The sequence below is a fragment of the Saccopteryx leptura genome, chromosome 13, assembly GCF_036850995.1.
Source record: "Saccopteryx leptura isolate mSacLep1 chromosome 13, mSacLep1_pri_phased_curated, whole genome shotgun sequence".
In the NCBI taxonomy this organism is placed as follows: Eukaryota; Metazoa; Chordata; class Mammalia; order Chiroptera; family Emballonuridae; genus Saccopteryx; species Saccopteryx leptura.
In genome coordinates this window covers 34,986,772-35,002,643 of record NC_089515.1, presented here as the reverse complement: position 1 = coordinate 35,002,643, position 15,872 = coordinate 34,986,772, and the positions used below count along the sequence as shown (strand labels likewise).

The window sequence follows — 15,872 nt, the reverse complement described above, 5'->3', positions numbered from 1 at the left end:
TCCTTTTACCTAGCTTTGTCCTCTTTGTTGAAATCCTCTTCACTGTCTTTCAGTGCCCTTTGATGTTTCAGTATTCAATACATTCTCTATTATTTATGTCCCTCCAACAGAATGTGTCAGTCCAACTCCCTTGTCAGCTTCAGCCCTCCGTTATATCCCTCAGTGTGAAGGAATATACTCACTATCAAGAGATTTTTTTTCTTCCCTCTGCCCCTCTCCAGGCCTTGCATTTTTTACATTAAGCTATAATTTCCTTTAAGTCTCTATATTTCACATTTAACAAGAATCTAGGCCTAAATTAGAATACCAAATATCCCATTATATTTTAAAATGAAAGTCTTGTGTTATACCTGCATGATTCACCAACTTTAAAATAGCTACTCTGAAATAACATTTCATATACTAGATCACACCAAAGCTGATAGGTCAAACAGAATCATCTACACTGGCAAGTAAATATGAAGTAGGCAGAAAGCTCTAAAACATTAACGAAAAACTTTTGCTGCCGTCAGTGAGCTCATGTCTTTGGAATGCAGAAGAATTCAAGGTCAAAATATGATAAAAATCATTCTCCCCATCTGATCCCAGGTCTTAAAATGCTAAATTCATAATGCCTTTGAAAGTAGAATTTAAAATTTTCCATTCACCAAAGTTTTACTCTGTAACAGCCTGAAGCATTGGCACAATTAGTCTGTCTTTATTCTGCTTAAAACAAACACAAAGTTTAATTTGATAAACATTGCAAAAACAGTATTTCATCAGCATTGTAAAATGGTTCAAAGTATTTAGACTGTTTTTGCAGCCTCAAGGCCAACTATTTTTTAAACAGATTCAACCATTTTGAATCTGTTGATACATAGATTAAATGATAAAGCCTTTTTTTTCTTTTTGCCTGCAGATAATTTTTGCCCTTTGAATGAGCGTAATGACAATGAGGTGCCTGGTAAAGCTTCAACTTAAACTGCCATATTAAAAAAAAAAACCAAAAAGAAAAAAAAAACAACAAGGCCCTTGCCAGCTGCTCAGTGGTAGAGCATCAGCCCAATGTGGATGTCTCAGGTTTGATTCCTGGTCAAGGCACACAGGAGAAGTGACCATCAGCTTCTCCACCTCTCGCATCTCTCTCTCTCCACCTCTCCCTCTCTCTCTCCTCTCCCCCCCTTCTTTCCCCCCCTCAGGCACTAAGAATAGCTTGGTTGCTGAACAACAAAGCCACACCCCAGATAGGCAGAGCATACCCAGTAGCCAGTAGGGGGCTTGCCTGGTGGATCCCAGACAGGCAAAAGCAGGAGTCTGACTCTACCTACCCTCCTCTCAATTAATATAAATAAATAAATAAATAAAAATTTTAAAAAAAAACCTCCTCAAACAAATAAAACTCTATTTTAATTTAGACATATGCAGAACATGATGCTGAAAGTGTTCAGAGCCTGACCTGTGGTGGCACAGTGGATAAAGCATCAACCTGGAAATGCTGAGGTTGCTGGTTCAAAACCCTGGGTTTGCCTGGTCAAGGCACATATGGGAGTTGATGCTTCCTGCTCCTCCCCCCTTCTCTCTCTCTCTTTCTCTCTTCCCTCTCTATAATGAATAAATAAAATCTTTAAAAAAAAAAAAAAAAAAAGAAAGTGTTCAGAACTGGGAAAACTTACTCAATTGTTCTTACCAGGCCTTGATGTTATACATCTTAAATAAACTGTATTCCAAATGTTGCTGTTAAAATGGCTCTTTACCAAAATAAACTAAGTAAGAAACGGTTGGGTTTCTACACTAGCCCATTTGTAGTTAATTGGTTACAAAGCTAAACAAAGGACCCACTTCATGTAAGCCAACACTGTTTTCATGTAAGGACCTCAAGGTCTGGTACACTCCTCTTGTGAGTTGTAGATCTATCACTGAGATCTAGGACAACAGCCCCTCTACCCCACAGACCTCCAACTTCAACCCTCCTCCCCAGTTCTACTCTCCTTTTCTTCACTAGGTTACAATAGTAGAAATGGGCTTTCTAGACCCGTAGCATTAAAGAAGTGCATGGGAGAGTGGAAACTTCCCTCTGAGGAGATAAGTTCAGATAAATAGTAGTAATTTCTAAAAGTTCGTTATTTCTAAGTTGTACTTCCTATACCAGAAACAACATCCCTCTCTTAAATCAAGAGTTTCTAGTCCATTTATTTATTCAAATAGATAAGCATCTACTATAGTTAAAGCTTTTGCTTAAATAACTTTCCAGATTAACCTATGAGTTCCATCTTCCTTATTAAAAAAATATATATTATGGCTATACATACATTCAACACCTGTGACCAATAAGCCCATGAACTTCTGCCCTACCAGATGAACTAACTGCAAGCTTATCTAGAGTGGGTTTATCTTCATACCCTTTTTTTTTTTTTTTTTTTTGAGAGAGAGAGAGAGAGGGACAGAGATGAGAAGCATCAACTTGTAGCTGCATCACTTTAGTTGTTCACTGATTGCTTCTTATATATGCCTTAACCAGGGGCTCTAGCTGCCAGTAATCCCATACTCAAGACAGATGAGGCTGCACTCAAGCCAGGGACCTTGGGGTGCCGAATCTGGGACCTCAACTTTCACAGGTTGATGCTCTATCCATTGCGTAACCACCAGTCATGCATATCCACACACCTTTTCAATGCTAGCATTATTGTAATTACATTATTTAATGTAAACCAATTAAATCAGGGGTCTCAAACTCGCGGCCTGCCGAACAATTTTGTGCGGCCTGCAGACTAATCCACGAAGTTCAAAATATTTTGGACAAAATTAAGTAAGCCTAGGGGCCTACTTGTATTTTTCATTTCTCTAGCATCCTAGCTAGATATTAGCTTAGTTAACAGCAGTTGTGATGCGAACTACAGTTTCTGGTCGTTTTGTGACACTGAGTAAACTGCATGTACGATTGTACTTGTTGTACTGATTTTTTTTTTGTTTTCAACTGCAGTGAGAAAAGTGTTGCGTAACAGTTGCCTTTTGTAGACCTAGTGCGGCCCGCCGAACGGCTGTGATCTTGCTCTGTGGCCCACATGCTGAGTTGAGTTTGAGACCCCTGAATTAAATGAATGCCGAAAAATTATTTGAATGATGAAAGTAATTTCCTCTAGAAAAAACTAGATAAAAGAGTTGGGTCCCTTTTATTTAGAGAGTTCTCAAAATTAGGCAGGCATTCTCTCAGCTATGAAGAGGGAGAAAGAAAAATTTTATGAAATGCCTAACTTTTTCAAATCTTTCAAAGGTTTATTGGGTGCCATGTAGCAGTGCTTTTACTCCACATCTGTGATTTTTAATCAAGTCTGAGCTATGGACTCCTCTGGAAATTTAATGGAGTTATAGCCCACCTTTGTCTAAAAATAAAATGAATAAACAACATGTAATTCTGGTGGTTCTTATATCCTGTCCCTATCCCTTCTCACCTCTATCTTCCCACACAGCTCATGCCCCTGTGGCCCTATGGATCCTAAGCTTCAAAACATTTCATTGTGTTTATACTCATTAAAAAACTAAGCATTGTATTAGTATAGCAGAATTAAATTCCATAAGGTCTAATCTCAACTTTGCTTAGACCTTATTAATGATATTTCAAACTAGCTAATAATAGCCACCAGACTCTCAACTGAGTTTATTCAACTTAAACAATAAAGGATGCCAGGTTTCATTGCTCTTATTGCCTGTGATCTTCCCATATGATTAATTGGTTAGCAGTTCCTATAGTTCTTTGCAATGTCAGGCTGTAACCCATAAACAAGATGACTAATAAGCTCCCATATACTCTAATTCTCAGAATACAATAAAAAAAATCAAGCTAGAATCAGAAAAAGCTCTTGATTTAGAAGGTAGTTATTTCTTCTTTCATATTTGGTGTTCTAATAAGTAGTCCACGAAGTAATCTACCTTAATAAGGTTTTCCTTCCCACGCATTAAGAGTCACACAAAAGCCTGGGTGGATAAGAGATGTCAGATCACTTGCTCAAATATTCCCAACACATAGCTTTCCCTTGTGAAGTTCTTCTACTCTAAACCCACCTGGCTTATGAGTCAGAAAATTCTAATCTGCCACTATTAAGCATTTACCCCTCTAAGCTCATTATCTCCAGCTGCCTAAACCAAAACCCAGGAGTCATTCTAAACTCCTTCTCCTTTATTCCCCACATCCAAGCAATCACCAATTCTCCCAGCTGGCATGATAATTTCTCAATTCTGTCCCTTCTTCCCACTGCTAGGTCTCTACACGTGAACTGCTTTTCCTGCCTGTGTTTGTTTCCTGACAAGCTATATCCCAGAATAATCTTCCTGAAACAAAACTATTTATCACGTCACTCACCAACTTAAGATCTTATAATGGCTACCTTTCTTAGCTTAAAATCCTTCAACATCCGACCTAATGTACAAAGCTGAAGACACAGAGTGCTGAAGTGTCCCTTGTGACCCGGTCCCGACCTACTTCTCCCCCCTTCCTCTCACCTGCCTCACCTCTCCCCTCAGTCTGCCACGCTCTCACCATGCCATGTTCTTTCTTACCTGCGTACCTGCTGTTCCCTCTGCTTAAAACGCATCTTTGTTGTAACCCCTCCCCCCGTCCCCTGGACGGCTTATTCAGCTCCAAATAAAACTTTAAAAAGCCCAAAGATGTTGAAGACATCTTTCTTTAAAACTGAAAACAACCAGCACTGGCTGGGTAGCTCAGAGGATAAAGCATGACCCAGCAAGCCAGAGGTCACCAGTTTGACCCCCAGACACAGCACATACAAGAAGCAACCAATTAGTATACAATTAAATGGAACAATTAAGTGAAACAAAAATTGATGCTTTTCTCTCTCTCTCCCCACCCCCCACTCTCTCCATTCCTCTCTCTCTCTCTTTCAAATCAATGGAAAAATTGAAAAAACAAAATAAAACTGATTAACAACTTGAATCCTCCAAATATAAAAATAATTTGTTAAATTCTAATGGGCCCCTGTGATAGAATATTATGCAATAAAAATGCTTATGGGTTTAATGATATGAAAAGCTAAAGTACGTGCCTGTAAATTTGTTAGTCATCTCGACCATATAAAATACATTATATAATCACAAACAAAAGAGATAACTGGCAGAAAATGCACCAAAACATTAGAAGTACTTATCTATAGATAATAGAATTATGGAAAAAAAATTCCCTCACCTCTGTTAGAGGCCAGTTAAATGTTTATAAAAGAAATTATTTTTACATTGCTAGAGACATGCAAATGACCAATAAATGCCTAATCAATCATCTATAAATGTAAATCATTAACACACTCAACAAATATTTACCATGTGCCTAAAATATCCCAAGTACTGTCATAACCCCTGGGAATACTGGAATGGAAAGGTCCTTGCCCTTGTGGAGCCCACATTCTTGAGGAGAAACAAAACAAAACAAACCAGCTCTGGGCCCTGGACCGTTGGCTCAGTGGTAGAGCGTTGGCCCAGTGTGTGGCAGTCCCGGGTTTGATTCCTGGTCAGGGCACACAGGAGAAGCAACCGTCTGCTTCTTCACCCCTCCACTCATATCTCTCTCTCTCTCTCTCTCTTTCTCTCTCTCTTCCCCTACCACAGCCATGGTTCAAATGGTAAATGATCCCAGCAAAGTTGGCCCCAGGTGCTGAGGATGGCTCCATGGCCTCACCTCAGGAGCTAAAATGGCTCAGTTGCCAAGCAATGGAGTCGCAGTCCAGATGGGCAGAGCATCGCCTGGTAGGGGGCTTGCCAGGTGGATCCCAGTCAAGGCATATGCAGTATCCGTCTCTGCCTCCCCATCTCTCAGTTAATATAAATACAGACATACATACATCAACCAGCTAATTTCAGAGAGTGACTAGCATTGTAAAGAAAATGTGGAACGAGGGGAATCAGGGAAGATCTGGGAAAAGGGCACAACATCAAAGGCATATTGAAAGATGGCAAGTGACAAGATAAGAAGCAAGCAGATACAGAAGAACAGAAGGACTGGACCTGGAGTCAAAAGACCTAAGTTCCCATTTCTACTGTCATCTGATTAGCCAGGTAATAGTCTCTGAGTCTCAAGCAGGGTGATAATCCCTAATTCACAAAAACTTCCAAGGATTAAATAAAATAATTTATGTGAAAAGGGTGAGGCCAGCACTTGGCATTCAGGGTCTGCTATATTCGTTAGCTGTAGCTATTTGGAGAAGGACATCAAAAATAATATAACAGTCGCCTGACCTGTAGTGGCACACTAGATGAAGCGCCAACCTGGAATGTTAAGGCCGCAGGTTTGAAACCTTGGCCTTGCCCGGTCACGGCACGTAGAGACGCAACTACAGCAACTACAATGCAACTAGAAATTGATGCTTCCTGCTCCTCTTCCCCTTTCTCTCTCTCTCTCTAAAATCAATACATTTTTTAAATCTTAAGAAAATAATAATAATAGAACACCCAAAAGCTGAACTAATGGATTACAATGCAAGTGAGGATACCAAAAGGAACTTAACGATGTAAATCCCATCCTTTTGATCGGGGAATTCTGGAACAAATATGTGGTTAACAAAAGACTGCATGTGCTATCCTTAACCATTTATCTGAACTCAGGAGTCTGTACTGATTACAACTGTTTTAAACAACAATGTGGCTCAGAGTTGAATACTCCACCCATAATATCAAGTGCAAACACATGAAAAACACAGATTCAGGATTCAAAAATTGTCTCTCAGCCTTTCCCCAGTACTCATAAACTTTATCAGTCTTCCCTATTTTTAATCCTCTGCATATGCAGGTTAGATTTCTCTAGTCCAAAAGAGGAAAGGAAATTTTCCACGGCAGATTGCAAGAGAGAGGTTCTTCTGGGTACATTTACTTCTTGTCCTTTTTACTTGCTCCTTATCTGAAACCTAAGAACTAGGTCTCCTGGACTCTGAGTAGGGGGTTAGATTGTCAGATCATGAAAATGTTTCCTCTGAAGTATTTCAATCCCTAATCAGTCCCCAAACCCTACCATATATTTAAGATAGTCTTTTGCCCTTTACATCTCTGCTTTCCAATCTCACATTCCTCAAATGAATGACTGGCTGAGTGGGCCTACTCTCACCTATCTTCTGTGAACCTCTTAGGCCAGTGGTCAGCAAACTGGTTAGTCAACAGAGCCAAATATCAACAGTACAACGATTGAAATTTCTTTTGAGAGCCAAATTTTTTAAACTTAAACTATATAGGTAGGTACATTCCTTATCGAGGTAGCGCCCGCACGTGGTATTTCGTGGAAGAGCCACCACACTCAGATGGCCAAAGAGCCGCAAGTCGCTCGCGAGCCGCGGTTTGCCGACCACTCTCTTAGACCAAAGAACTCTTTCCTTAATATTTTTAAGTGCTATTGTCAGAATTATTCTTACCCTCATTCTGATCCCTGATAATAGTAATACCTTGATTTGGAAAGTCAGGAACAAAACAGATCATCATGACAGAGTAAATTAACTCCATTAGAAACAGATGACTAACAGTGAAGAGATAAAGAAAAATTTAACTCAGGATGTAAGCTAGTATTCCCATATACTGGGGGCCAAAATAGATTTTCTGTCAAAGCAAGAACCCCGATTCCTTCTAGGCATACCAAACCTATAAGTGCAGAGTCACAGCCCAGAAACTAGGGATGTCCATAAAGCCTGGAAACACAGCTTTTCTTTTCTTTTTACAAATTGAAGATGTCCTCTACGACGTTATGTACATTCACCTGTTTCCATATTCTACATACATCTTGTAGAAAGATGCTGTAATGAAGAATGTGTCTCAAAAATGTTAAGTACTGTATACTGTATTGTAGAAAAGAAAAAGTTATAGCAAATTGTGTCTAATGTTGATTCATTCATGTACTGAGCATCTACTAAGTGTTAGGTGCTCATGAACTTCTAGATACTGGTTCATTTGGTAGCATTGACCATTTAATTTAGTTGCATTGTATTACTAAAAATAGGGAGTTTCTTTTCTTCTCTTGTACTTGATCCTGACTTTGAAATAAGTTTGCTTGAGGAATGAAGACATTTGGCTGTACAACAGTCTTATGCATACAAAATCAGTACACAATGTTTCCTCCTCTTCATATACATTAATTCTATGATAACTTCAAATGATATAAAGGCTGTCTGGTGCCCATTTCTATCTCTCTCCTCTAAAGTCTGCCAACAAGGATTCATATCATATACTTATTATTTCTGAGAATTACATAATAGTGCTTCTGGAGAAAGTAGGCCTGATTCCAAGATGCTAATTTATTGTATTGTTTTAATTCAATAGTACTTTTCTATTTCAAGTTAAGTCAAAATGCAAATATGAGAATGATTTCACATTAAGAAGTTTACATGCTCAGCACCTGTAAAGAACACCAAAGGATATGAAAACTAATTGTAAGAGAACTGAAGCAGAAACCCACAGAATAAGTAAGCCATCTACAAGATGTAAGGACCAGCTGTGGAAATTTCCTTGCAAAGCTGGCTACTGCAAGCATAGCAATGTCCCAGGGAAAGCCTCTTTGAAGCTCTAGCTATATTCCTCGGCTTTCGAGATCCTAACTTGGGGCTGTATACTGAATTCTATCTCTCACAACCACATGGGCCCCTACAGAAAGCCAGGCATGGTCTTCAGAGAAGTGGTGATAAGGAGCTTCAAATAACAAACATTGTAGATTCATAACTACCAAACTCGACACTTGTAGCATTCAGGAAATTAAGAGTTGAAGCATTTCTCCCAACACTAAAGATTCAGAGCAAGAAAAATTCTGACACTTGCATTGGTGAGTCAGCCAGAGCAGAAGCAGGTAGTTACAAATGTACACCATCCTTATGACATAAGCCTATACTCCCTAGCTGTCAGAGCACCAGACTGGCATTCTAGGACAGGTAGTCACCATAACACATAAAGAGCCTTTCATTACTCTTCTATTCCTACTGGACACATCCTTCTAGCCCCTCTCCACTTCCAGATGCCACGAACTAGGGTTTAACTTTGAACTATTGATTATCAACAATATTTCCTCCTTTAAACTCTAATTCGCCAGGCCTGACCTGTGGTGGTGCAGTGCATAAAGCATCAATCTGGAACACTGAGGTTGCCGGTTCGAAACCCTGGGGTTTGCCTGGTCAAGACACATATGGGAGTTGATGCTTCCTGCTCCTTCTCCTTCTCCTTCTCTCTTTCTCTCTCCTCTCTAAAAATGAATAATTAAAATATAATAATAATAATAATAATAATAATAATAATAAACTCTAACTGGCCAAACAGTTGGTCCTTTGTGTCCACAGTAGGACTCAAAACAGTATTTTCTTTTTCTTTCTTTTCTTTTCTTTTCTTTTCTTTCTCTCTCTCTCTCCCTTCCATCTACCCTTCCTCCCTTCCTTCCTTCCTTTAAATTTTTATTTATTGAAGGAAGAGAGAGATATAGAAACATCAGTTTGTTGTTCCATCTATTCATGCATTCACTGATTGATTCTTCTATATGCCCTGACCAGGGATCGAAACTGCAACCTTGGTGTATGGAATGATACTCTAACCACTGAGCTGAAAACAGTATTTTCTATCAGCGTTTTGGAATCAGTGGATATGGAGGACCAACTGTATGCTTTGTTCTGTACCTTTTTTTTAACGTAAGGAGCTTGAGCATCCAGATTTTGGTTTCCACAGGGGGTCTTGGAACTAATCTTCCATACATACTGAGGAACAACTATAATTACTAGTAGTGAAGCAGGCATCTAAGAGCCACAACAGTATCTAATTTTTCTGAACACTTTGTACACATTCTCTCATAAAGCTAACCCAGAAGATAGGTTCCCTCTCTCCATTTGTATCGACTGGGAAAAGGATCATTGGCTAAACTACTTGACCCCAATCACCAGTGATAGAGCTGAGGCTTCAACCAGTATCTTTCTCACTCCACACTTCATGAACTGTCCGTTACTCTATATCCCCTCCATCACTTCCTCAGTAAAATCCACAAGGCTTAATCAAACTTTTCATACTGCAGTAAACAAAGCTGTGGCTATATTCCTCATCTTTTCATGCCAGCAGCCAAAACACTACAGAAAACACCTGAGTAATGGCAAGTTCCAGATGGACAAGTATGACACCTTATGTAGCTCTTGAAAAACGGAAAAATAACCCAATCAGTGGAGAAAACTACTTATATAGAAAATTGTATCTTAGAAAACATCTATAAACATTACATTTTTGAGAGAGCACTTTAGTGTCAACTCCTGCAAGGTCATAAAAAGTTTAAAGCTAACTACTTTTCAACAAACAGTTTTGAAGTATACAGTTTATATTATTGTTTTCGGTAGCCTAAAACCTTCTAATATTTCCTAGCTGACCCCTTTCTTCAATAGAATAGAGATAGAGTGCTTTGCTGGCACTCATATTAGTCATGCCATAATATGTTCTGAAACAGTCTGTGGGGTTGGGTGGACTTTAAGTGGCTTTGCATTAGAACAGTAGTTAAGAAACCAACTACACAAGAGTCTCCAGTTTTAAATCTAGGTCATACTATCCTTATTCAAAAGCAAGCCTAAGTTAGAGAATTTCTATCACTTCCTAAAAAGATATTTTTTAAAAAGGAACATGGACAAGTTGAAAAACACTAATGTTTCCTCAAAATTTATTATAAATAGACATATTTATTTTTTAAATAATTTATAATCCCATGAATTCATCACGTAAGGAATTTGATTCTCTGTTATAGATAATCCACTAGGAAAACTAACACTAAATTACATTTAACTAGACTTCTGCTAGAAAATATAAAATCTATATAGTCACTTTCAATTTGGGGTGCAGGAAGAGGGGAGAGATAAAGGCAGAGATGCAGACAGATAGCAGAACATAATTTGATTTTCCCCCTCAAAAGTATAATATTCAAAACCAGACAAATTAACTAACTAACTAAATAAATAATAGTGGAAAATATTGTCTACTATTGACTCCAAGTAGTGGTCTCCGTACAGGCACTGTATTTTTCTTCCTCCATTTCTATAAATGCAAAGTTTTCAAAACAGAATTTGCAGAGTATATCATAAGGTCAAGTACAGATTCAACCAAGTCTCTTGCTTCTACACCGCACTGTTAACTGAGGTTCAAGAGGTGTCCTAGCCAAGGTATTATACGCCTCCTCTGGCTCTGGAGACAAATTATCTAGGTTCAAATCCCAGCTCTACCAGTTAATGGCTGTGAGCTTGCGCAAATAATATAAATGCACTAACCCTCAGTTGTCAGTATGATGAGGATAATAATAGTGCTTTACGTCAAAGGAATTCCAATGAAAAACTACCGGTAAAGTGCTTGGCACAGGACCTGGCCCCATAGGTAAATGGTGGCTTACCACATTGCTATAGTAACCAGAGGCTACCACCAAATGACTAAATGACATTATATAGAAGTTTGGAGTTATTCAGAGAGCATGGTATGGAAAAATTGGTAATCCATATCATGCAAAGCCTCGAGTCACCATTATAATAATAATAACAACCGTAACCCAGGATTTATATGGTTATTTATTCCAGGCTAAGCACTCTGCTAAGAACTTTAAATGCAGTTTCTCATTTGAATGCATATGTAGCAAGGAATTATTATAGCCCATTTTACAGATGAGGAAATTGAGAGTCAACAATGATACATAATTTGCTCATCATTACGAAGCCAGGAACTGGCAGAGTTGAGATCTGAACCTAGGCAGTCTGCCTCCAAAGCCTGCTCTGACAGCAACTACCCACCTGAACTTGGGCAAGTCATTTCCCATATTGGGACTCTTGAGTTCCTTCTCCAGAAAGTGAACAGAGAGTGGTAGCACAGGTGCTCTCAAAAGTCCCTTCTAAACTTCTCTGGACAACTTAACCCAATTCACTACATACATGCAACATCTCTGCTCTAGCCCTTTCCCATGTCTAGGCTTCTCTGTCTTACATAAATACAGAATGACACATTGTACACGTCCCTCAGTGGAGTGTGTCGTTCTTGACCTCTGTGGGTGGGAGGTACATCACTAAGAGGCACTGGCTAGGAAGAGAACCTCACTAGAAAGTTCCGTTACTAATTTCATTCAAAGAGAACCTGACTTAAAATGAATTCTGACAGCCCTATTGCTACCGGGAAGTTAAGAATGCACATTGACAAAATTAGCCAAAACTCTAGGACCTGAATTACGTCACTCTACCTCTCAAGACCAGAATTTCCTTATGCACAGAAATGAAGTGGCTTGAGTTGGGGTTGTGAATACACAGTACAATATACAGATGATGTATTATAGAATTGTATACCGGAAACCTATATAATTTTATTAACCAATGTCACCCCAAAAGTAAGAAATAAAAAGAAAGAAAGAAATGTAGAGGCTTTTAAATAGTATAAGTAATCCTTAAGAAAGCAGCCACCCCAACCCATGGAAACCAATCAACTTTGTTAGAACTGAATGAAGGGAGTAAGGAAGCATGTAGTTTGAAAAACCACATTTGAATACAGTTATTGCTTTTACAATATAAACCACAAAAGTAAAGCTCCAAAACATCTATTGTTTGGCAAAACAAAGTGGAGCAGCATTGGGGAAGGGGGAAAGAAAGGGGTAAATGGGGCCTTGGCAGGTTGGCTCAGCGGTAGAGCGTCGGCCTGGTGTGCGGGGGAACCGGGTTCGATTCCCAGCCAGGGCACATAGGAGAAGCGCCCATTTGCTTCTCCACCCCCCTCCCCTCCTTCCTCTCTGTCTCTCTCTTCCCCTCCCGCAGCCAAGGCTCCATTGGAGCAAAGATGGCCCGGGCACTGGGGATGGCTCCTTGGCCTCTGTCCCAGGCGCTAGAGTGGCTCTGGTTGCAACAGAGCGACGCCCCGGAGGGGCAGAGCATCACCCCCTGGTGGGCAGAGCGTTGCCCCTGGTGGGCGTGCCACAGGTGGATCCTGGTCGGGTGCATGCGGGAGTCTGTCTGACTGTCTCTCCCCGTTTCCAGCTTCAGAAAAATACAAAAAAAAAAAAAAAAGAAAAGAAAAATTTCAAGAAAGGGGTACATGGATTTTTAAAAAATAATAGGATTAGAGTAGATCACTGTTGAAAGCCCCTTTTAGCTCAAGGAGTCTGTGAAATAAAAAAATAAAATTGGTATTTTATGAAATAAATTCTTCAATTTAAAGAAAAAATCCTATTTGTCAAAATAAACATCTTTTAAAAGTCATTAGGACAACTTAAGATATTTTCTCCCTTTTGTAGAAAAATGATTTAAATCAATGTACAAACATATAAAATTCTCCACACAAGACTCAAGGTGTTTTGTTTTTCAAACACACTTGATATACTTATCAACACAAACCCAGTGTGATAATATTTCAAGCCAAAATACATCCAAGTTACTTCTGCTCTGGCTCTAATATTGCTTCAAAAACTCTCCATTTTAAGAAAACAAAGTGAGACAAGGTCCATGTAATTCTGTGGTCAAATACACAAAGCTCAATTTTAAATCAAATCTCTTCTACAAATCTTTTGGCCATCTTTGCCTGTTCAATAGTACCATTAGCAATGAAAAGACAAGGAGACCAAACTCAACACAGTCCGTCTGGCTATCATTAGCACGGCTGGTAAATGGTCTGCTGAGAAACAAGCCCAACTACTTGTCGATGTCTGTTTGGGGGGAACTTTAATGGATTTAATCTCTCCCCAAACCCCATTTCCAAGGATAATTAATCAAAAGCTAGTTGTATTTAAACTTAACTCCTATAAAAATATAACTGAGGTATACAAATCATCAGCTCTCAACTCCTAAACCTCCCTATCAGATTTGAGGTTATCCTCTCAGACTGGACTTGGGTTGGGAGCCTCAAAATAAAAAGATAGTCTATTAGAAAAGAGAATACTATGAAAAAGCGGATGCTTTTTAGTAAAAAGAAGAGCTCTCCTACCATTTGCAGACTCCCTGCCCTATATCTTTCCCCAAAAAAATAAGTACAGAGAGAAATTCCAGAAAATAGATTCTTACTTTTCTCTACCTACCAAAATGATCTCATCTTGCTGGGTCTCTAGATTTTTTGTTACATAAACTTTAGGATGGCAAAAAATAAACCATGCTATTAAAATCTTCCATTCCTGCCCTGGCCAAATAGCTAGCTCAGTTAGTTAAAGTGTAGTCCTGACACACAAAGGTTATGGGTCCAATCCCTGGTCAGGGCACATACAAGAACAGATAGAGCCTGACCTGTGGTGGCGCAGTGGATAAAGCGTCAACCTGGAAATGCTGAGGTCGCCGGTTCAAAACCCTGGGCTTGCCCGATCAAGGCACATATGGAAGTTGATGCTTCCAGCTCCTTCCCCCTTCTCTCTCTCTGTCTCTCTCTCCTCTCTCTCCTCTCTTAAAAAATGAATAAAATTAAGATAGATGTTTCTGTCTCTATCCCTTTTTCTCTTTAAAATCGATAAATTTATATGTAAAAAATAAATAAAATAAAATCATCCATTCCTGAAGAAGCCTGTGAAAACATTAAGATCCTCTCTCATTAAAAACTCGCATACACAATTTATGGGTTTCATAGACTCCCTTGATCTGTCAAGGTTTAAAATCCTTGCTGTAACCTAGAGAATCATGTGCTTCTCAATAACCCTGTCTCCTCCTTCAGGGATGGGAGCCACCCAAACATCACATCTGAAATGTCAAGACCAATAAAATGAAGGCTCCAATTGCACCTGATGTTTTAAACTACCTCTGCCAAATGTTGGTTCTGCCATTTTTCAGCAATGCTCAAAGGATTTGTTTCATTTCCTTGACCACACAAATTGGGTCTCATCCAAAGCCCTCTTCTCTACTTCCTTTTTCTTTTTTAACTGAGCCTAGAAGCTTATGGTCAAATCAATTTATCCGTGAAGGATGTTTGCCAGTGAACACTCACCCTCACCACCCCCTTCCAACTCAAGATGTACAGGACACTGCCAACCTATGTGGCCATGGGCTGGATCAGAACGCAAGAACAGAATAAGGACACTCCATTCAACCTTTTTGTCTGGGGCACTTCCTTAGTTTTTCATTGGCATTTAACACCAAGACACAAGGCTCATTTTTCATTAAAGTTGCAAGACTTTCACTTTGCCCAGTTTCAAATGGTGTAATTGATCTGCAATGTCTACTTAAATAACTCAACTGAAGGACACTGCAGCTTTAAATATTTCAGTGCTAGCTAGCAAATAGACTCCATTGCAATATGGCTCTGAAGGTCGCGTCCTATTGTCTCTTTCCTGAGGAAAAAAAATTCTAAGACCTTCTTCTAAGTAACATAGGAAAGGTTACCCCTAGAATTTCCAGTCTTCCATCTTGATCCCTGATATAGTTCCGGTGGTTATTGGAATTTCACACTCATAATTTTCCCGGCAGGGGCAATATGCTGATTGCTATTAATGATGCCAGCACCTTAGCCAGACATAAACACATGTGTTCACATTAGTTTAATTAAGCATATGCAACTGTCTGAAACAGTACCACTCGGGCTGGTAACCTCTTCAAGGGTAGAGACCGGGTGGTTTAGGAGTGGACGACTTTCTGCCGGCACTCTGAGCCTGGAATTGCATAATATGTAATGTGCAGCTAGTACCTTAAAACTACAGGAATCACCGCCTACTCATCCTGGGACGATGCAGGCACCTTGCCATACACTTGCAGCTTCAGTTGTCAAAGAAGGTCAAAATAAGAGGCACAAGCACGGTGAAGAAAACATAAACTAAAAGAAAAAGGCCCTTTTCAATCTTCTCAGGATGCATAAACACGCATCTTTGAGCAGTCACAAACAATGTTCCCAGAATGGAATAAGCCCCAGTGAACTGGAGGCTTTGTAGGGGGTAGACGGCTGATGAATCTTTTTAATTAGTGGACAATAAAAAG

The 15,872-nt window shown here is 39.4% G+C and overlaps 1 protein-coding gene across 10 annotated transcripts in view; it reads right to left on the bottom strand.

The window, feature by feature from the left end:
* The window catches only part of CPEB3 (cytoplasmic polyadenylation element binding protein 3), a 221,763-nt gene that overhangs the window by 160,227 nt on the left and 45,664 nt on the right, over positions 1-15,872 (bottom strand). The gene's annotated exons all lie outside the window — the stretch shown is intronic.